The sequence below is a fragment of the Triturus cristatus genome, chromosome 3_2 (genome assembly GCF_964204655.1).
Source record: "Triturus cristatus chromosome 3_2, aTriCri1.1, whole genome shotgun sequence".
NCBI classification, from domain to species: domain Eukaryota; kingdom Metazoa; phylum Chordata; class Amphibia; order Caudata; family Salamandridae; genus Triturus; species Triturus cristatus.
The window spans coordinates 119,779,973-119,802,021 of NC_140584.1; the positions used below are offsets into that span (position 1 = coordinate 119,779,973).

The window sequence follows — 22,049 nt, forward strand, 5'->3', positions numbered from 1 at the left end:
TAGGAAGCAGTCGTTGTGTTTATATACCTGACAATGCCCCTAATGTTTACCAAACCATCTCCTAACTGCATAAAATAGCTGCTAAAATACACCAAGACCTGGACTTGGTCTGGATGGTTCTGGGGCATCCTCACATCCTGGGGCTGGAAGTTATTGATTATAGCAACCTGCATTGGAGGTGCTATACTTGGATGTTGTATTTGCGTTTAGTGTATGCCACTGATATGCTCAAGTTGCACTTCTTGCATCCCACAAAAAATACACATACTAGACACCCACAAACAATTGATGTTCAGAAAGGAGGTAGATGACTTAATGACCATAGATGTAGTAAGCCTGTATGATGATGTCACTGCAGGTGCCCAGGAACTGACCACGCAGGACCTTGTTGCCCTAACTACTCACTTGCCAATAGAGCCTGTACCCTCTGTCGACTCCGACTACACATGCTTGCTCTATCCCGTGCTGAGTCCTCCTATTGCTTTACATCCCCAAACTCAGATTGCCCACTCTGCCAGCTCTGACCTTGCATACATACCCTTAGAGAGATTAACCCATAAAATGTAATTAGCAAAGGTTAAAAAGGAGGGACTGTTGATCTGTGAAATTGGGTTGTGCTAAATTTAGCCTATGCTGTCATCCATTTTATTTTATGTATCCATTGTGTCTCTCTGCTCTCCATTATCATCTGCCAGGGACTTTCCAAATGAGTGTGTTAGTGTGCATCACCCAGAATTATGCAAACATGCTTACTTGCAGAAACCAAAGGCTTGCCACTGTGGAAATGTTTAATGCACACAGGTGCTCTTTGACCACATGAATGTTATAAGGCTATAAATCTATTCTTTTCATATGGGTGAGAGGTTTATGGCTTAACAGCTTTTGCATATGAGTAACAAAGGGAACTTGCTCAATTTACCCTTATTTACTTAAGGCTTGCACAATAGTATAAAAGATGTACTACAATATATGTTGGGAGTTCTTGTCTGGATTATGGAATTCCGCTCTTGAGTGCAATAAACTTGTCTCTGATTTTCACTCCAAGGTCGATCCTCGTTTGTGAACTCGCAGACTAAGGGTGTCCCCACACCAAAGAGATTGGGGTAAATCTCATTTCTGCCCTCCTCCCTTGGATGTATGTTGTGGTGGTAGAGCAGGGCTTTAAGTGGGATGAAAAAACTGGGTGGGGTCTTTCAAAGGGTTGTGGCCGATGTAATTAAGGGCATGGCTTAAAAACACTCAAGCTAAAAATCTGTGCTTAGCATAGTGTGCCGCCTTCTGTTATTTTGCCGTTTCTAGCATTGCATGAAGATGATAATACATCAAGTAACTTTACACCTACAAAAAGCTAGGACTATTGGCTGTGCCAATGGTTGCGAGTTGCATAGGATAAATAAGCAACAACTATGGCTTCATTCTATATAACATTGAAAACGCTTCCGTTCTGAAATAATGAGACTGTAAAACTATAAAGAGTCTCTTTGAAGTTAGATCAAAGCTAGTGAAGGGAGGCTCAGCTGAAGAGTTAAGATCTTTTTTTCCACCCTGAGAGTGAGGGCAAAAACGGAGAGCCGGATAGGGACCCATTTCAGCTCCTGCTTTTTAGAACAGCCCGTGCTGAGCACTGGCAGGACCCGGCCCACTTAAAGCCCTGTGGTAGTGTTGTAAACGGAGCCTTGATGTACGCACGCCTTTGTCACTAGCCTAGGAATGTGGCCGCAGATCCTAGCATCCCATTGTTCAAGAGTAGTTAAATATGTAGGAGGAAAGCACCTCAGAAGAGACGAGATGCTTCCGCTATGGTGACATTGAGCCTCGCAATGGAACCCTTACAGCCTTTCCAGGTTAAAATGTAGAGAAGCACTGGGTTGTGCTCTAGTTCAGAAGGTGGAGTACGTAATGTTGCTCGAACGCTAGGAGTGAGCTGCTGGTACTTTTAATGTTGCAAGGGTGGTAGATCAATGTTGTACATGAGCAAGTCAAATGCTTTTATGTCCCTGTAATGGAGCAAGTCCTGCATTGTTGTATCCCTTTTTCCCTCCATAGGGAGCAGTCAATCTCCTCCTTTCCTTTCGTAATACTCTTATTCCTAAATATTGGCGCCTGTGAATGAACCATGTCTGGGGTTTGGAGCAGCTTATGGACATGGATATTGTGAGGCGTGTACGTTTGGGTTACCGTGTGAGCCTGACTGTGTGCCCCGTGTAAAGAGCTGTGAAAATTCTGTTTGTCTGTAGTACATGCCGCCACATAAAGACCCACATGGGTGTTTTTGCTTACCAGGCTTCATCATCTGGATTGGGTATTAACAATATTCACACCCTGTTGAAATCTGAGAGGTATGTGATGTTGCTCAAGAATTCCCTCAACAATTTGCCCAGTAAAAGCACTGACAGGGGTTTTTGTATTTTATAAAATTTGATTGGGAGACCATCATCCCCGGTGGCTTCATTGTCGCCATGTCATCTGTTACCTAAGCTATTTAACCATCAGTTATGTCCACCACAAGGAATGTTGCATGTTCTCGTATGAGCATCAGCAAGCTGAACCTGCTTATAAAGTCTTATTCTACATGCAAGGTGTCATGTGCAGCCGGCAAATAAAATTGTTCATAGAAAGTGTTGAATTCCTGAAGGATGCCATGAGGGTCAGTGAGTAGCATGTTGTACACATCCCTTTTAGCCAGTATGGTGGTATGTGATTGCGCCTGTTTCAATTGCACCACCAGCAGTGTTCCTACCTTTCCTCCTCTCATATTGCTCCTTTTTTAGTCTAAAGAGAGCAGTTTCTGCTTGTGTGATGTACTGAGAATTCAATTTAAATTTGACATTAGGCAGTGCTTTGAGAAGGGCTGGGGACAGTGTCAAATTGTATACTGTAGTCAACTGTTGTGTGTGAGCCATCAGATGGCGTCTTTATGACTTGCAATGCTTCTAAAAAATCACAGAGTCCCTAATCAGGTTTTCCCTGATGCACCCAAAAGAAACCTCTGCTCCACCCAGCTTGCCTTGGCCACCATCCTACTGATGCGCAAGACAAGAACAGGAGGAAAATCTTTCTTCTTCCTCACTGCCAAGACCTGGAATACCCTACCCCTCCACCTCAGACTATCTCCCATGCTATCCCAGTTCAGGAAGGACCTCAAGACCTGGCTCTTCCAATGACCCCAGAACTTATAAAGATCTTCTCCCTACATACCCCCAGCACCTTAAATCCCTCACAGGTGAGTGGTTGCTCTTTACCAACCATTAATTAATTTATAGATTGATTGATAATACAGTAAGTAACAATTACAAAAAATAGCATTCAGAAGATGAAGAATTAACTCATACATGCACAAGTTTTAAACAAAAAAATATATTACATAAGTGGTAGTGGACAGGCGTTCCATAACCATTCCAAGTGACAGATAAGTGGGCCCCACCCAGTCAATCCTTAGTCTTATAGCAGGGGTAGTCACCTTTGCTGAACTGTCCGATCCAGGTGGTATCTAACGTTCAGTGCAATTGAGCACAGTCTTATCAATGTTCACCAAGTAAGTCACTGTACCGCCATGCCTAAAGCATGTTAGTGACTTTAGACTTAAAGGGGGGAATTTAATTTGTCTCTGTGGGCTCCACGGCACTTAGTAGCATGTTTCCCCCATTCCGACGATCTGTGCTGCCTGACGACTCTCTCCAGCCTCCTGTGTTCATCATGGTCCTTGAATGATCGACCATCTCAGTTCGATGTAGTTGCCCCCTCCGCGGTCACTCGTGTATCCATACCATTAATGTCCAGGGTATCCAAGCATTTCTCCAACTCTTCTGGATCCTCGCAATCTACCATCTGCAGTGATCATCTTCACTCCTGGTTCCAAAAGACTGTAGCATAAGTCATGTTTCTGGAGACTGAGCCGTAGTGCCATGAACTGTTTCCTCGTATGATTGGTTTCGTGAGACAAAGACACCGAAATGAAAATCATGTGATTCTTGCTCTGGTATGGGCCATGTTTCCTTGTCAAAGTAATAATCTGCCATGCTTGTTGGTATCTCAGTAGGCTAACCAGGATAGCACAAGGTCTTTGCGAGGAAGAAGGAAGAATGCCCCCTTTGTATTTCCAATTGTGACGCAAATGTCAAGTTGAGGAGTTTCGGTAAGAAGTTGTTGAGGAACAGAAGCATAGGCGGCATATGGATTTTGGTTTTAGTTTTGGTTTGGACATGTGTGGGCAGCAGGGATTGAAAAGACCAATGAACGGAATGCTAGGAGAGCTGATGCAGTGTAGGGGTCCCCTCACTTGATCTCTCTGGGAAGCAGGCTGCATTGGGGTCATCAAGATCATTCCGATCCATCTGTCTGGGCATGGGATGTATTGAAGGGACAGATGATCAGAACACCAAAGGAGCATAAGTTAGGCTATAGAGCGATCGGCATTTAAACGACAACAGACCCGTTCATCAGTGTCTCATCTTCATACTGTAAGATGCGTAAAGAAGGTCCCCTTTGCTGAGGGACAAACCGCAGTACACAGAAGACAGTTGAGATGAGGCCCTTGACAATGGCTATAGAGCCCTCGAGTCTTATGTAAGTTTTGTCATATGTGGAGGAGTGCAAGCATTCAAACCCCAGGACACATGTTCCCTTTCACAGGAAACCTCCTTCCTGAACCTCATGCGTGGACTCCGTTTCTCCAAAACGCCATCTGGTGCGGAGATGCTGTCAAGATCAGGTGTGGTGGGGTTGAGTCATCTAGCCAGCCCATTGCCGCAGTATCATTCGGTGCTTGTCTCTTACATCGGTGCATGGTGCACCTCTTGCATGCACCGGAGTTGGAGCCCTCACATCCAAATCCAAGATAGCTGCATGTCCCCTACTTCTTTTTTTACTGTAAGGAGTGGCACCTGCTCTCATAAGGACACACCGGCTTCCAGGCCCAAACATCTGGTTTCTTCACCCACTGCCAAAGTAGGCAGGATAGACAGCGCTGACAGGCTGGGGGAAGGCACTGGGGATGATCTGCAATGCTACCGTGTTGATCCACAGGGTGCCGTAAAGAGGGTGCTCCAGCCAGGCCTAGAGGAGGTGGACCTGATGCCTTCTGCTCCTTGTCAAGCGGTCAGCCCTTGCGTTTGGAAGTCCAAACACATGTCGCCAACTGTCGGTATCCGCTATGTGCACCTGCGTACCCCGCATTAATCCATGGATGGGCACCAAGCAGTGTTCCACTGTGGATGAGGCATTCACCAGCGACCAGGGCTCATCACGCCAGGGCCTCTAATGGAATGCTGCCATGGTCCTCAGCGTTAGGCTCTGTCCCCCAATCCTTAGATTTAAATCAGGAGGTAGATATGCTAATCTCCGGGTTCAGGACGACCCATTTCTGTGTGTAACGCTTTTTGCAAGAGAATTTGATTACATGAAATGATTTTGCAGGAAATTTTATGAATACAAAAACTATGCTTGTAGGAATTCATATTGACTGGTAAAAATGTTCCAAGGTGCAAATCTCTGTTATTTGCAAAAAGCAAATCGCCTTAAATTTGCAAAATTAAGCAAATTAAATCCACGTCTGGTGCCCCCTTATTTCAGAGGCATCCTTTAGAGCACTCTCATGTTTTATTTCAGTATTGTTACTATTAAAATTAGTTAAATCATCTGTCAAGATAAATACAAATGCACGATTCATATAGTTTTCTTACTTTTTTTAAAAACCATACTAGGAATACAAACCATTCCTGAATGTGTCTTGGCCATCTCATGAGACATCGCTCGAGACATCGCTCCCTGCAGTATAAATATCTTGTTTTCTTAATAATTGATTGATAAAGTATCTTTTTAACCTTCTAGTAGAAGTCATAAATCAGTGATAGCTTGAAGGTGTCTTTGGAATTGCAAAGCTGGTGGGTGTTCATATAATGATATCACTCTGTTTTGAGTCATTATTCAAATAACAGGTTACACGCTGGGAGCAGAGAACATAATGTAATCTTTACGTGATTAGAGCAGCACAGGTATTACATTTCTGAAGGGCAAACCTGTATAGAGCACAGGGACATGTTGGTGCTAACCGTAGAATATACTAAATTAGACCATTCAAACGTTACAAAGAAACTGCGGGCCTAATTTTTGAGGCCTTGTGACAGTTTTGTGCTTCCATTACATCACTTTTTGTGACGCATCAGCGGTGTAAAACATGCACCCTGTTGTGCCCGATTTACAAAGTGACACATCTAAGCAGATGCGTCACTTTGTAAACCCCTGTGCTGCATTATACCTGCGTAAGGTATAATGTATGCAGGATGGGCGTTCCCACGCAAGTGAGCTTCGTAGAAGTGACGCAGTGAAATCTATGAGATTTCACTGCGCAACTTCTAGGATGCAAATGCGTCAATATCTTACTCCAGCCTTAGCCTGACGCAGGCTGACGTTAACACTGCCCCATGTGAAAGGACACATTGCGAAGTTGCGTCACTTTTGTGACACACTCCAGCAATGCGTCACTTTTGCGTCTACAGATAAGTCCGAAATACTGACTTGTCTGTAACTCAAAGTCAACATATCTTTATTCGATCTTAAAACAAGTAAGATCATAAAAGTACACAGAGAGGAGAACATTTATCAACTACTAAAATTCCATAACATTGTTGATCTATTACAATGAAAAGGAAATACATTTTAAAACATATAGGGGGCGTCATTTGTTTTAAGCATAAAATTAATTCATTGATTCCAAAAAGTGCATTTGTGCATTAGTGCAATACTTCCAGTGCAATACTTCCAGTGGCTCTTTTACAATCAGAGGTCACCAAACGACCTACCATTTTAAAAGTGCGTTAGTGCATTGCATCAAGTGGCTCTCTTACAATCAGAGGTCAACACGCGGCCTGCCATTTCAAAGTGCTTCCACAGTGCCACATTTATTTGAAAATACCTTCTGTCGTCAATACCTCTTTTCTGGAAAAATACAACAGGAGGGAAGTTAAGACCACATATAAGCATGTACACAAAAATCAGCCAATGTACCCATTTCGTTCAATATTTTACAAAGAGCTTAGTTAAAAATTAAGGCTTACTTATATATTTTCCAATATCTTCTATCATTCAGATAAAGTATGCCATACACGATATTAAAAAAAGCGAAGAAAAATCTACCTTTATTTTGTTTGATATTATTTCATTTGTCTCCTTTTTGATAAGGACTTACATAAGTATGAAGCCATACAAAAATTTTAAATATAAATTTGGGAGCATTTGAAGAAAAAACAAAGCAGGATGACATTGTAGAAATGTATACTTTAAAAATATTGGACAAATATATTTTTTCCGCATACAAGAATAAAACTTACAGAAAAATATTAAATGTAAAATGGATTGAGCGGATTCACCGTCTGTAACTCCTTGAAAGATGATGCCTCATACAGTAAATATAACGCAAGCATCATGTTGCAAGGAGGGCACACTGAGAAGTGACACATAGCTGCTTTCACTCAATGATGCATCACTTCTCATAAACGAGGCCCTGCGATTTAAGCTTTTAACTGAGAAAAGTAATGTCTGCAAAAGCGTTGTTTTACTACATGACACTAGTCATGTTCACTAACACTCTATCTGTACCTACGGGGCTTTCTCAGTGTCAACACCGGGATTGCGGCGTTATTGACGGAAGAATGGCAATGAGAACCTTGACAACCCAGAGAGCAACATGCACAACAAATTCAATGGTCTTTCCAAGAACTACTCAGTAGCATACCCCAGCTGGCCAGAGGCAGCTCCTCCGTTTGAGCAGAGGAGCGTCACCCTACAAAAGCCCCAGGCTAGAGCTGAAAATGGTAATAAAGTTTATTTATTACCATTTTATTTTTCAGTAAATGACCCGTCCTGAACTGAGCTTAAGGACGGGGCAAGCCATTGCTGCTGAGTGGCAGCAGAGAGTTTGTGCTCCTGACTTTAAAAGGCTCATGCCTCTCAGGCGGGCCGTCTTGCGACAGCCAGCCAGGCATGCACATGTTAAAGCTCTCTAACCCAGCTGTCTTGAGACGGCTGGGTTAGATAAAGCAAAGCCCTCCAGTGCCCTTGTGTGCACTGGCAGAGGCCACTCCCACTAATCTTACTGCTGCTCTCATGCTGCATGAGAGCAGCACCAGGATTGGATTTTGAGTCAGGAGCCTGCCTTCATGCGTGCCTTGAGGGGAGAAGGGTCAAGGAGGATGTTGCACTTGGGGAAAAGGTAAGTGGCTTTTATTTTTTATTTTTTTATATGCCCCCCTGGCCACCACCCTCGGGACATGCCAGCCGCCACTGCCAGCTGCTAAAGGTAATCTGAGCAAATGTACACAAGTTGTCAACGGCTGGTCCTGAATCATCAATACAACTTTTGCGAAGGAAAGGCAGCCGTCTTGGAAATTATCATTTAACATTTTTTTCTCCTGTTTTACCTTTCAATGAGTGTAATTTCAAGACTCCACTGTGTTACTTTGTAGCACTGTCATGAGTTTTGCAGATCCAGAAACTTTGACATTCATCTTTCATGACAGCTATTAACTCAGATCTTGAAGTATGAAGAAAAATGTGTTGATTCTCTGCCTCCTACTTAGAGCAGCTATATGAATCCAACCTTGTTCTATAATACTACTTAAGTGGTCTAGTTACAGCATAAACATTCTTTAACTTTGTGTTATGCAAATATATTCATTTGGAGGTACCAATATCAACACATTCCATGTCTCACAAACTCCATTTATTATATTGATCATCCAATGTATTATTTTCATAAATTCCATCGTATATGTGCTTGATGGTTTATTCTGTGCTAAACTTAAATGCTTCTAGAATTGCAACATTTTTCATTCCATATAGCCAACGCATGTTTCTTTTGAAAGACGAGGCACCTGGTTATAGATGGACATTCCTGACTGTCCAATGCAAATTAGACAAATGTGGATGGACAGAGTTTAGGGAAAGACATTTCATAGGATGTAGCTTGATATTGTCTAATTAAGATTTTAAGACTTAGAATCAACATGATGTCACACACTAGTGTTCTACAGTAAGGGGAAACTGTCTGTCAACATATCGATCTCTAATAAGGAACAATAACATGAGTTCATAGTAGTAATCTAAATAAAGAGTCATTGTATTGATTATAATTATCATAAGACTTTACAAACCAATCCATTTCAACAAATCATAGCTGCCCCCTGTAGTTGTCATATTTGTGCTACTTCAAGGTGGCCTGTGTATTCCATATGTGTCAAGCTTCAGTCTTGCCGAAGGTTTGAAAGTAAATATTAGATTTTCAGGCAGGTACCCTTGCACCATGGTGCAAGGATTCCTGCATTGGTGAAAGGATGCCAAAAGGGCTCAGGGTAAAAGGCAGGATTGCAGCATATTGTAATTTCTTTTTCCTAGCAGTATTCCAGATATTTGCCAAGAACATGAAAATGCCAAATTTCCATTTTAACCATAGAACACTCACTGTACATGGAATGAACTGCTTCATAGATCTGCATTGTGTATGAGAATAAACTATTAAATGTGCACTTCAGCACAGGCCTGGAAAAAGGGAAGTAGGAATCACTTAATAGTAATGATGTATAAAATATTTTAGAATACTGCATCCAAAGTATGGTCTTGGTGTCTTGTACAATAAAAAAAGCTAGATTAATCTTCATGGGCTGTCAGTAGGGAGTTATGTTTAAAATGCTTAAACTAAAAATGGCATAACATTTAAAAAAGGAAATCTATTATCAATTATTCTGATGAACAAATTACCCTGAGGATAAGCTTATCAGAAAACTTTATAGGTATGGATAATCTAAATGTCTTCCCATATTTATATGTTTCCTTATTTATATGAAATTCACTCAAAAAACCTGTGCTTACCCTTGAGGATATTACATTGCGGAGCAAATTTGTCTAATTATGATTGGCATTCATTAAAGGTTCTTTCTGGTGCCATTCACATCTCAGTGTAATCAAAATGACACTTGCAGGAAAATGTTTAATGACAGCAAACAAATTCCCCACGGAAGTGTACAATGCTGCCACTGTTACACTGTTCCTTCAAATATAGTAGAATTGTGTATTTGACCAACACAAACTTCATAATATGGAGTCATAGGGCCTCATTTACAAGAGGCCTACGCCACAGGAGCATCACTTTTTATGACGCTCCAGTGGCGCAGGCCTCGCAGTTATATCTGAGGTGACACAATGCCACCCTGCGTGACTTTGCAATGGCCTCAGAGATATGGACCAAGGCAGTGCAAAGCACTGCGCTGCCCTGCTCTATGTTAAGGAGGCATTCCATGGGCGTTGCTGTGGGTTTTTCCATGCAACATTGATGGCTTTTTTGACACATTCCCAAATTTACAAAGATCTGTAAACTTGGGAAAGCGGCAAAACTGTGGAGCCTCCCCAGGGGTGGCGTAAAAAGGAGAAAAGGATAATGCCTACATTGATTTTGTGCAGGAAGGTATCCCTTTCAGCACTACACAGACACCATTGCACCATGGACCAAGGGTTCCTGCACTGGCACTAGGCTCCAATTTGTGTGCAGGCAAAGAGCACAGGAATGAGCCAAATTTCATTAATACGGCACATTCCTGCCCTTTCCTTTTGGAAGTTTGCAGTGCTGCCCTACGCCAAAAAGTAGTAAATAAGGTCCTTAGTCCACTATAGCATCAGTGAGTGTCAGTGGCTATCTCACAGTACAACATCCAACCCCTACACTGACCAGGGTAACAGTTATTGGTATTCTCAAACATGACGCTGATTCTCAAGAAATCTGTGGAAACAGATCTAACCCTTTCATTTGGTCACACTTGCATGCTCAAGGTAAACACAAGAAAGATACAACAATGAATTTTAAAACATTTATTGCATAGCAACCATGAGTGCTGATCATGAGGAAGTTGGGGCATGTTACTGTGATCAGCATTAGAAGAATGGTAAAGAATATGAATAACTTAACCAAGGCAGTTGTTTCTAATGTTTGCTTACTCCTATATGCATCTAATACTATACTTAAGAGAGCACAGTGGGAGTACCACTCTGCCAGATAAAGTGGGATAGCCTAACCCCCATATCTTGGTCTTAAGAGGCTGGAAGCGGGCCACAGTACAAAGGTCAACTTCCTCCGCAGGATGGCGGTAGGAGTCAGCAGGGCTGCATCTCAATCACTGTTTGAAGTGGTCCCATGAGAATCCCAGCATGGAAATGCTTCTCTCGAAGAACTGTAGCATGGAAGTTGTTTATATAACAAACGTATTGTTCTTATCAAATTGTGGCAGCGGTGCAGAGCAGCTCATTTGGTTTCGTCTAGCTAAAATGAAGTGTCTGCTAACGAGCATAAAAATAAAGGAAAAACATGTCATTGTTGTTAGAAATGGGATCTCTGGTTGGCTAAGGCTTGCGCCAAAGCCAGGCAGAAACCACCACTCTGGTCAGGGGAAGGAAGTTACAAGCCAAAGATAACCCCTGCTCACCCCCTTGGTAGCTTGGCACGAGCAGTCAGGCTTATCCCGGAGGCAATGTGTAAAGCGTTTGCGCGCGCACACAGCAACAACACCCCAGGCACACCACAAAAGGAACTCCACACAAGGTTATCTATAAAAATAGCCTTTTTATTATAATAAACACATTAGATAATAATCACACAATTTACACTGTGCCAACTGGCACTGGGCAGTATCTACAGGGGATTATATACACCTGACAGGGCTGATTGGGCCACTGTCAGAACAATCACAAATCAATTGTAAATGTAGCAAAAATAATAAATGTAGAGCACAACCAGTAACTACTGGTAAAAGTTAGGAACACACTATGTAATCATAATCACATTAGGTCTAAATCACATTACACATGAATACATTATGTATTTACCATCATAAACACAGTGCGCCCCAAGCGGGGGCACAACACCTGAAAACTGGCCACAGGCCAACTGGCCTCTCACAGGGGCTCAAATGCCCTTTGTTCAAGAGTGTCAGGGCTGGCTGCGCATGCAGCAAAAGAAGAGTGCGTGAAACTGGCCTAAACGTGGCAGCTGCCCACTACTTGCTGGGCAGCTGGGAAGGGATGGGGCAGAGGAGTGCGTCTCACTCCTACCTTCAATCCTGCCCCCCCAAAGAACTGTGCGCCTACACGATGCAGCTGTAAACTCAAAAGGATGGGCACGAGCATACACGGTGCCCTCTGTAGCAGAGCTGCGCAACGTTGTAGCTGCCCTCTATCAGGCGGGGCAGCTGGGGAAATTAGGCAAACAAACAAGCTGTGGCACTACAGTGCCTCTGGCACCACAAATAATGCCCCACCAGCAACGGGCACTGGGCACATGGGAGTCCCACTCTCGGACTAAAACTCTCTATGCCCAAACAAAGTCAGTGCAGCAGGAGGGGGGCAATGTGCCCCGACGCCCCCTCTCACAACAAGGAACCAAGGAGCCCTACTCACCGGCTCTTCTCTTTTATGCACCAGGCCTCCTGCCCCACGAATCAGTCTCCTGCCCTACTCGCCGAATAGACTGCGGGGCTCCGATGCCTACTTCACTGGCGCTGGTCACAGGACTCCTCAACCCGCGGTCTCCGCTCTTCGTTGGGGACTGAGCGGGCTGGTATGCGGTGGGGGCAGGCACCGACAATGTGCCTCGGGCCCCCTCCTCCTCAATTCTCAGATCACTGCAGCACTTGCAGGGATCTCCCTCACACCGGGGAGCTCCGCGTCCACTACCGCCCGTAACTCCGCCCACAACTAGGCAAAGCCGCTTTACTTCCGGGTTGCACTGGCAGCGGCCCGGCAACGTCTCCTTGATGCGGCAATGCGGGTGGGTACCCGTAGGAACACACGAGCAGTGGGGTGGGCACCTACTGCAAAATCGGTATAAGTGCAGCACCCACTGATAATTCCAAATAATCACCAAAAGCTGCTGAAACGTGGCTAATTAACGGGGGCAGCGTGGGGGGTGCACTCCCTCAAGTTGCAGCTTCGTGCTGCCGCCCCCAGCAGTCCTCCTGGGGCAGAAACACCGCACTCCTTCTCTGCTGCCCAGAGCAAAGCGCTCTCCAGGAAAACAAGGCGCCTCTCCAGCAGTGGAAAGCAAAGCGCTTCTCAGGAAAAATAGAGCGCTTCTTTAGGAATGAAAATAAAGCACTTCCCAGGCACTTAGATGCAAAATCCAGAGAAAGTCTTTCAAAATGCAGGGGGGGGGCAAAGGCTGGGCCCAGGGGCCAGCTCAGAGGGTCCTCCAGCAGGGAGGCAGTCCCCAGTGGCAGTACCTCCTGGCGCCCAGCAGCAGGCCCCCCTCAAGTTAGGAACACAGAAAGAGAACCTCTTCATGGGGTCACAGTCCCTTCTTTTATACACACTTTTCCTTTGTTCACCCAGCACAGGGCTGGGGGAAAACCAGATGCAACTGGTTTGGGGGAGCTTTGGAGCACTTTGTTGTGCTCAGCTCCTCTCTCTTTTGTCAGGTTGGGGCTAGGTGCTCAGACACACCACAGGGGGAGGAGCCAGCATTGTGGAGGGAAGGCACAGCCCTATTCAGGTCCCTCCCATCTAGATGCAGATCTCTCCATTCACCACTGGGCTGACTCACCCTGGCTCCTGGAATTCCCCACACCATCCAGCACCTGTCAATCACAACCCAGACATGCACTCCACATCAGGCAGGCAGACACACAGCACATAGAAATGCCAACTTCTAAAAATGGCACTTCTCCACCATTGCGCAGCATTTATTCTCACGAGTTTGCATATACTAAACTTGACCCTGCACTCCTCTCACACCAGGAATTACCATGGACACACATCTCCCCATGCATTCCTATGGGAGGGCAGGCCAGTCTCACTAAAGGTAACACATAGCGCACACACTTTACACAGGGACACAGTGCTAAAGTGCCTAGAGGACCAAAACCACTAACACTACATAGGGAAAAAGGCTAGGATAAATGCAAAAATTTCAGGGGTGAACCTGCCAAAAGGGCCAGGTCCAACAATTGTGTTCTATATACTAACTGTACAGACTACAGGGCATCAGTACCTATCAGACGTGCACATAAAACACATTCATGCATTAGAAGAAATGTGGCAAAAGGCATCATGAGCATGAGATTTCATCCTAAGGAGCTCACTCTAAAGTGGGAAATACACATGAGCCACACTACACCACCACTTCTTTTACTTCCTTTGGGCTACACAGAGACCTCCGAATATGGGAAGATTTCCATACATCTAATGCCCTCACTCTTCCTGTTGCAAACCTCAATCTCTATTATTCTGGAGAAAATTAGTTTACAGTGATTGAATCAATCAATTATAGTTTATAAATATAATTACTCTATAAAAGTAAATGTCAAAGCAAATTGCGGATTTATTGTTATTTCCTTGAATCTGATTTCATCTGGCTCAACAGGAAAAGTGCTATATTTTTATATGAGCTAAGATTACATTTTTGAGAAAAATTGAAACTTTTCTGTAAGGGAATCCAGCATTCAGGATAACGTCACAGTATGGATCCTGGATAGTGGCTAATCTCAGAGGAGTACCTCCCAGGTTGAAGATAAATCTAATTGGATGAATTAATTGCTGAACTTCACCATTCACCTTTTAAATAATTTCCCAAGTTCAATATTTGGATTTGTGCAAAGCGTGCCACATGGCAGTAGAGCGAGAAGCTTTAAACGAAAGTTATAATTAGGGTTGACGATCAGCAAGGAAGCCTTCGCTTCTAATATTATCTCCAGTAAGAGAAGCTAGAGGAGTGGGTTTGATCCACGGTTATTGAGCCCTGAGATGTCTTTTGAGTAGACATCGGTGCCACTCCTACCCCTTGTGTGTGTTCCAGTTACTCGCGGAATATGGTCTGCAGTAGCCCATGTCTTTTAGGTGCACATGCATCAACATTGTGAAAAGCGATTCCTTAATAGCGAGAAATAAGGAATCGGTATTAAGGAATCGCTTTTCAGAATGCATCAACAGATTCGGTAAAAAAGAGCGATTTCTTAAAAATCGCTAATATTTACCGAATCCACAATAGCGAGTAGAGCAAACACCGATTAGCAAAATGCGAAATCGGTATTACCGAAATCGGTAATAGCGATTTCGGTAATACCGAAATCGGTATTAGCGAAATCGGTAATAGCGAAATCGCAAAAAACGGGTCGCTCTGGGAACGGTCTTATGACATCACTACCAGGAAGTACAGCTGCCCCACCCTCATTCACTCGCCTGAGGAGCTCACAGGAGGAGGAACAGGACACAGCCTGAGGCTACAGAAACCCCACTGACAAGACTTCCACCCTACCCTCACCAGGATGGACAAGGATGCACCAGGCAGCGCTGAAACTGCCAGGAAGAGGAAGCGAAAGTTTTTAGACCGGGAACTGGAGCACCTGATCGAGGGGGTGAGCAGCAAACATGATAGGCTGTTTGGAAAGCTGTCTCTCAAGGTGCCAGAGGCAGAAAAAAGACGCATATGGCTGCGCATCAGGGAGAGGGTCAATGCCGTGGGAGTGATGCCCCGCAGCATCGACGAACTAAAGAAGAGGTGGTACGACCTCAGGAAGAGGGCCAAGGAGAGGATCGCAGAAAGGGTCAGGGAGGCAGCTGGCAGAGGAGGGGGACAATCCACAGTGCCTGCAAACACTGCCCTGGAGGAGCTAGTCGAGGGGACCATCGAGCCAGAGGCCGTCGTGGGAGTCACCCATATGGACACCTCCGGCGCAGCCACAACTGAACAAGGTAAGATGCATGCCTGCGACCATACCCTGCATATCGTATACCCATTCCCATCCCCCCAGCTCAATCACAGTGTGCAGGCAGAACTGCACCACACATCTTCCCTCATATCAGTAGTGCATCATGGGAGTCGTAGTCATGTCAGCCCGGTGTGCAAGTAAAGTCATAAAAGCAAAAATATTTCCCAACAGCAGTAGAAGCCAAACATAGACTCAAATATTGAAATTAATAGAAGGACATGTATGAAAATTTACAAACTGATGTCGTAATAATCCCACTAAACATGCACTGTTTCACACACAGATGCATCTCCTGGCGATTCAGATGACAGCGGCCGCCTCATCATCTCGGAGACACCAGCTGATTCTGATGGCGACACTCCGCAGGAGGGTCAATCCCCACCTCCACCAGCAACCATACCACCACCACCACCACCACCACCACCTGCAGCGCCAAATGCAACCAAACCGCGAAGACGCAGGGCACAAGTCCCCTCCATGCAGGTGATGGATGCATGCCCGAGTCCTGCAACACCATCTCCCCAAAGTCCAACAGTTGTCACACCGCCAGCACCACCACCAGCACGTGTCCGAGTCACGCAGCGGCGCAGGTCCCTGCGCAGTACATCGGATGTAGCCGACCAGGCAAGCGCCCCATATGGTGGCATCGAGGCACAGATGCTGCGAGTTCAGCGCCTGCAGGGGAGACACATGGGGACCATTAGCATACACATGTCGCGCCTTGCAAAGCAAATGTGTACCCTGACAGAGGCAGTGCGGGACATGACCACTGTAGTGGCAGGGGGGAACGGAAAACTGAGTGAGGACCTCCAGGAACTCACCCGTGCCATCAGAGCAGGGCATCACAGTGAGTGACGGAGGCACAGACAGAACTTGCTCCGATCCACTGCATCAACCAATGCCATCACTAGGCTGTGCAACAGCACTGCTGTATTGGCCCGACGCTCCGTGTCACTGCAGGTGGACCTGGGCCATTATTGTGGTGATGTTGTAAAGGCCCTAGGCCAGGTGACCACTGCAGTGGAACACTTGCAGAGCGGAACTTTCAGTGGCAGCACCTTGGGAGGGGAGGACGGCAGTGAGGCTGCCTCAAGTGTCAGCAGCGTATCCGTGGTGGAGACCAGCACCAGGAGGCGCAGTTTGCGCTGTTCCACAGACACAGGGACAGGCCATGGTGAGGTGGAGGAGACAGGTGAAAGGAGGCTGGGCGTTCGTGGCAAGCGCCACTAGACATAAAGTACGCCATCCCTGACCATGGTGGGGTAACCATGGTCCTCTCCAATTGTACAATTGCACACCCGTGACTACAACGGGCATGTTTAGTTCCTCATTGTGTGGGAGAGCTCTAAATCGCATTCATGTGTGCCCGCACATACATCAGTGCTCCTGTGCATTAAACAGTAGCACCACAAATGATTTCGTCATGGATCATTCTTACCTGCGTCAGAAATGATGTTGCGTGATGTATGTCCGCCTCCTTTGGCCCTCAGCTGTGTTGGGAACGTGTGCCTGTCGGTGTTGTGCGGGTGGTTGGTCATCCCGGTAGTCGTCATTCCTGTCCACCTCGATGGGTATCCCCCTTCTGGTTGCGATGTTGTGCAGCATGGCACATACTGTTACAATCCTACAGCATGGGGCAGGTTTGTATTGCAAGGCACCACCAGTCGTATGTAAGATTCTGAAGCGACTCTTCAGTATCCCAAAGGTCCTCTCAATCACATTTCTGGTGCTTATGTGGGCCGCGTTGTAGCGTTGCTCCTGTGGTGTTGCTGGATTGATGTAGGGGGTGAGGATATATTCACGCAGGGCGTATGCACTGTCACCTACAAGATGGAAGCAAAGGCTTAGCAACAGTGATGATTATACATGTGTGATGCTCATGTTTTGAAGAGGTATGTATACGTACCAAGCAGGAGTCCCTCTCCAAATTCTCCATTGAGTAGGCGCCTGTGGATGCCACTGTGTCTGAATATGTAGGAGTCGTGTGTGCTCCCTGGAAATTGTGCCACTAGGTCTGTGATGATGTGCTTGGCATCGCACACGACCTGCACGTTGATGGAGTGGTAGGACTTCCGGTTCCGGAAAATGTACTCATTGGCTGAGGGTGGACAGATGGGGACATGCGTGCAGTCGATGCATCCTATGACATGGGGGAATTGGGCCACCTGGTAGAATGCCTGTTTGGTGTGGTCCAACTGCTGTGGGGTTGTGGGGAAGCTGATGTGGGTATGTATCATTGTCAGCATGGCATCGATGAATTTGTGGAAGAAGCGTGAAAGTGCACTTTGTGATACGCCTCCCGCTACGGCGATGACCCCCTGGAAACTTCCAGAGGCCAGTAGGTGCAGGCTGCATAGGACCTGGACATGCGCAGGAATTGCATTGGTCCGACGTGTCTGGTGCTGCAGTAGTGGTTCAAGGTCTGCAATCAGGCGCATGATCATGGCACGATTGAGACGATACTTGTCGTAAACCTCATCCTCATTTTGTCCTAGCAATGTGATGCGCACTCTGAAGACTCTCTCCTGGACCCTTCTCCTGCGCTGTCCTGCTGCATTAATTTGCATCCTCCTTGCAAGTACGTAGAGGACTGCCATTTTGTGCAAGGAAACAGGGTCTCCTGGCCCTATTTGAATGGCTTACTGATTGGTAGCATCTGTGGCGCATGTGGTATTTTTTTGGTAAATTTTTTTTTTAAATGAAACTTTACCTCCAGGTTCTGATTCCCCTTAATCTGCTCATGCTAAATAGCGATTTTTGGGATTTTCGGTATTTGCGATTTTTGCTGCATTCATTAGCGATTAGTCATTTGCGATTGGCACTTGCCGGACGCTATTAGTGAATTTGGTATTTGCGATTTTTGTGTTTTGCGATTCGTTATTTTGACGGGGCTTCTTTTAGCGATTCTTCATTTTAGCGGGGAATTAGTTTGCGATTCTTTATTTTTTACCGATTTGGGAATCGTTTTTTGCCACTCGCTAACGGGTGATTTTAGCGATTCGGTATTTTTGCGACTTGATTTTTGGTTGATGCATGTGCCAGTTAGTACCTTAGCGTGAGTTGTTGCACGTGTTTCATGTTGTTGTGGGTCCTGCAGTTTATAACTTTTTGTCCTTCTGCTGCACTGCAGGCACACCCTGTGCTAAACTACAGCCACTACAAAAACCTCCCTTACTTTGACACGTCAATTAGAAAGTGCAGGAATGCACCGTATTTACTATACACAGTGCATTCCGGTTCTTTCAACCAGTGTCGGTGCACATTTTGCAGCTAGCACCCTCACAGGCACTCTTGCACTATGGTGCAAGGCGGTTTGCATCATTGGCATGATTGATTTGTGCAGGAAGGGGCACATTCCTGCACAAAACAATCTTAAAAGGTATTTTCCTCTTTCTATGTGTGCTGAAAAATGCACTCAATTGAAGATTCCACATCCACCCTAGACAAAATCTATAACATCGATATGGGTTCAAAGGGGCTTGGTGTGTTGTGTTTTGTTTTCAGTATCATTCAAAACGTTCAACTTGATTGCTCTCATGTCAATAAGCTGCCAAATAATCCAAAATCAGCTTGATTTATGAAAAGACTTGTTTCAGCCTTAATAGATCCATGGCGGGATGATCATCCACATGATCAGTTATTTATTTATTTTTCCATACATTGTAATTCAGCCTTTTAAATCAACTTTTTTCTAATATCTCGTTTGATGCATCCAGGTAAGTAGTCGAAGAGACTTGGACTCAAATATGCGCATTGAATTAGAAGAGTTTTTAGAAAGAAAATTGATACTGCCTCTTCATTCATTTTCTGCATGGGGCACTTTGAAAGCTTGAGGCAAAGCAATTTGCTATGAAGCACAAGCTAGTAAGCAGTGCGGAGAGATAGTGGCACAGTTGCAATTTGCAATGGACAATGCAACTTTAGCTTATACCAAATTGAATACATTTTTAGCCCAATCAGAGCTAATTCGGGCTTAAAAGAATTTAAAGGGTGACTTCACAGCAGCCGAAACAGTGAATCACAACACTTACTTTCATAAAAGCTATGAGGAAAACTACAGGTTGATCGATATTTAGTGTGGTCAATAAACCAAAAGAATAACAAAAACACTATTAAATCTATCGTTGATATAGCCGAAACTAAAGTAGTGTAACATCCGGATTCAAATGCTGAGATATTCCTTAAACACTACTCTGATTTATACTTAGTGGCAGACAAGCCTACATATCAAAGCATGACTAACTTCTTAGAAACTTTTAATTTGCCCATCCTGTCTACTATTCAATAAGCTACTGTTGTTGCACCCATTACATTTGCTGACGTTGCAAATGCAATTAGTCTTTCTTAAAGCCTGTGGGAGTGATGGTCTGCCAGCTGAAATATACAACTTATTCATATGGCAAATGAGAACATTTCAGGTCACTCTGTCTAAAGAGATTTTTGCAGGTGGTGACATTCTCAGCTCTTTTACAGAGGCAATCATTGTTAGCTTCTTGATAACAGACATGCTGTCAGAAAACCCTAGCTCATCCATCCAATTAGTCTACTTAACTATGACTATAAAATCTTCATGAAAATTATTAAAGTAGTTTAGCCCCCCTGGAACAAACTTTGATCCACCAAGATCAAAAATACTTTTTGCCATCAAGACTGTGTGACGTGGCTGGGCTAGGCCCAGGAAGAAACACTGCCATTTTACATGCACACATTTCTAAAGTTGCCTTCTTTTCTACACAATAACATTTTACATACATTTGTTTGTGAGACAGTGCTGGATTGGTTTCTCTGAAACCATTTTGCTTACATTTCCACTTCGTAGGCACACTACCATGACACCTTGAACATTTAGTACAAGGCTTAAACGTTCATTGTGCAAATATTGTTGCTTGTCTATAAGGCGACACAGCTATCGCAGGAGGATAAACAATGACAGCCTGGGTAAGGCCTCTGCACAGAAGCATGGATGCAGGTATTATATATAATATATATCGGTGTGAGCAAGGTGGTTTTACCATTGTAACGCGTCAAACCCAACTGTAAAATAAATTGTTATTTTACTCACCCAGCGTGTTGGTGCCTGTTTCTTATATATGGGGGAAGCAGCATGGGATTTGATATATATATAACAACAAATAAAGTAAAAGTGAATTCTAGTTATCAATATGTTATATTACTTGGTGTTATAGGTTATATCCACCATTACTAGTTCCTGTAAAGCCTATGTATTTGACATAGTTAGTAAGAGCCTTCCCCCCCCCATAGATTTTATATGAACCAACAGAGTAATGCACATAGCCCTTTGGTTACACTCAGCACTTTTCCTGGTTAGCAATTTACTAATGGATACTTGACATTTGAAGGCCCTATTTATGTATTCCTACATTTATTTTTAAACCTGCTCTTAGATACAAACTGCAAAAAATAATTTAATAATGTTTTATCACTATTTATCATATGCCCTCCATTCACACATTATTGTTCATTAATTAATACGTGAACATACTATCGTATGCACATTAATATTACCAGCTCTGTGCTATTTTATACCCATTTTAATTGTTTATACTGAGGAGTAGACGCTTGAAATCGTGCATTTATGCATTCAGTACATCACTATTTGGTTTTACTATTACTGTGGGTGAACTGACTAAAATATAATTCAAGGTCAAGTTAGTGTTTATTCGATCTTTCTCAATCATAAAAGACATATAATATGCATACAATATGATAAAATGACATAAAATGTTTTAAAAGACAAAGTCAATAAAATTAAAAATAGGTTAGAAAGACTGCCATCAAAATTCCATACCATAACAATACTTATGATAAAATTTAATTATGATAAGGAAAAGAAAAATGTTGATAGAAAATGTTAAACCATTATGGCACAAGGTTTAGACAATACGTTCTTGTTTTTTTTTTTGGAACAATTTACCTAGGGTGGCAACGAGAAGAGGACATCACACACTATAAAACAGGTTACTTAGTGCATTGCAAACCTACATTTATTTGTAAAATATCCCTTCTGAGGGCCCATGTCCAACTCAAAAATGTAGCCATAGCTATAACTACGACTTCACTAGTATTTGTCTTTTGAATTCGGAAAGCCGATTGGCATGATCTTGAACCAATTTTTTGACAGATCAGCTTGAGCCATTTGTGACATGGGCCCTTGTATGCAGGGCACACAAACAAGACATGGGTTAAAGACTCTTCCTGGGATGGGCACCTATGGCATTTTGTGTCTAAATCATCACCCCACTTTGCCGTAAATGATTTTTAATGGAGAGAACCCACTCTAAATTG

General features: G+C 44.1%; 1 long non-coding RNA gene across 1 annotated transcript in view; it reads left to right on the forward strand.

Moving 5' to 3' along the window:
* Positions 1–8,132: 8,132 nt before the first annotated feature.
* The window catches only part of LOC146856885 (uncharacterized), a 255,242-nt gene continuing 241,325 nt past the window's right edge, over positions 8,133–22,049 (forward strand). Inside the window, exon 1 of the long non-coding RNA XR_014979514.1 lies at positions 8,133–8,209. This is a non-coding gene — a long non-coding RNA (uncharacterized LOC146856885). The remainder of the gene's footprint in view (positions 8,210–22,049) is intronic.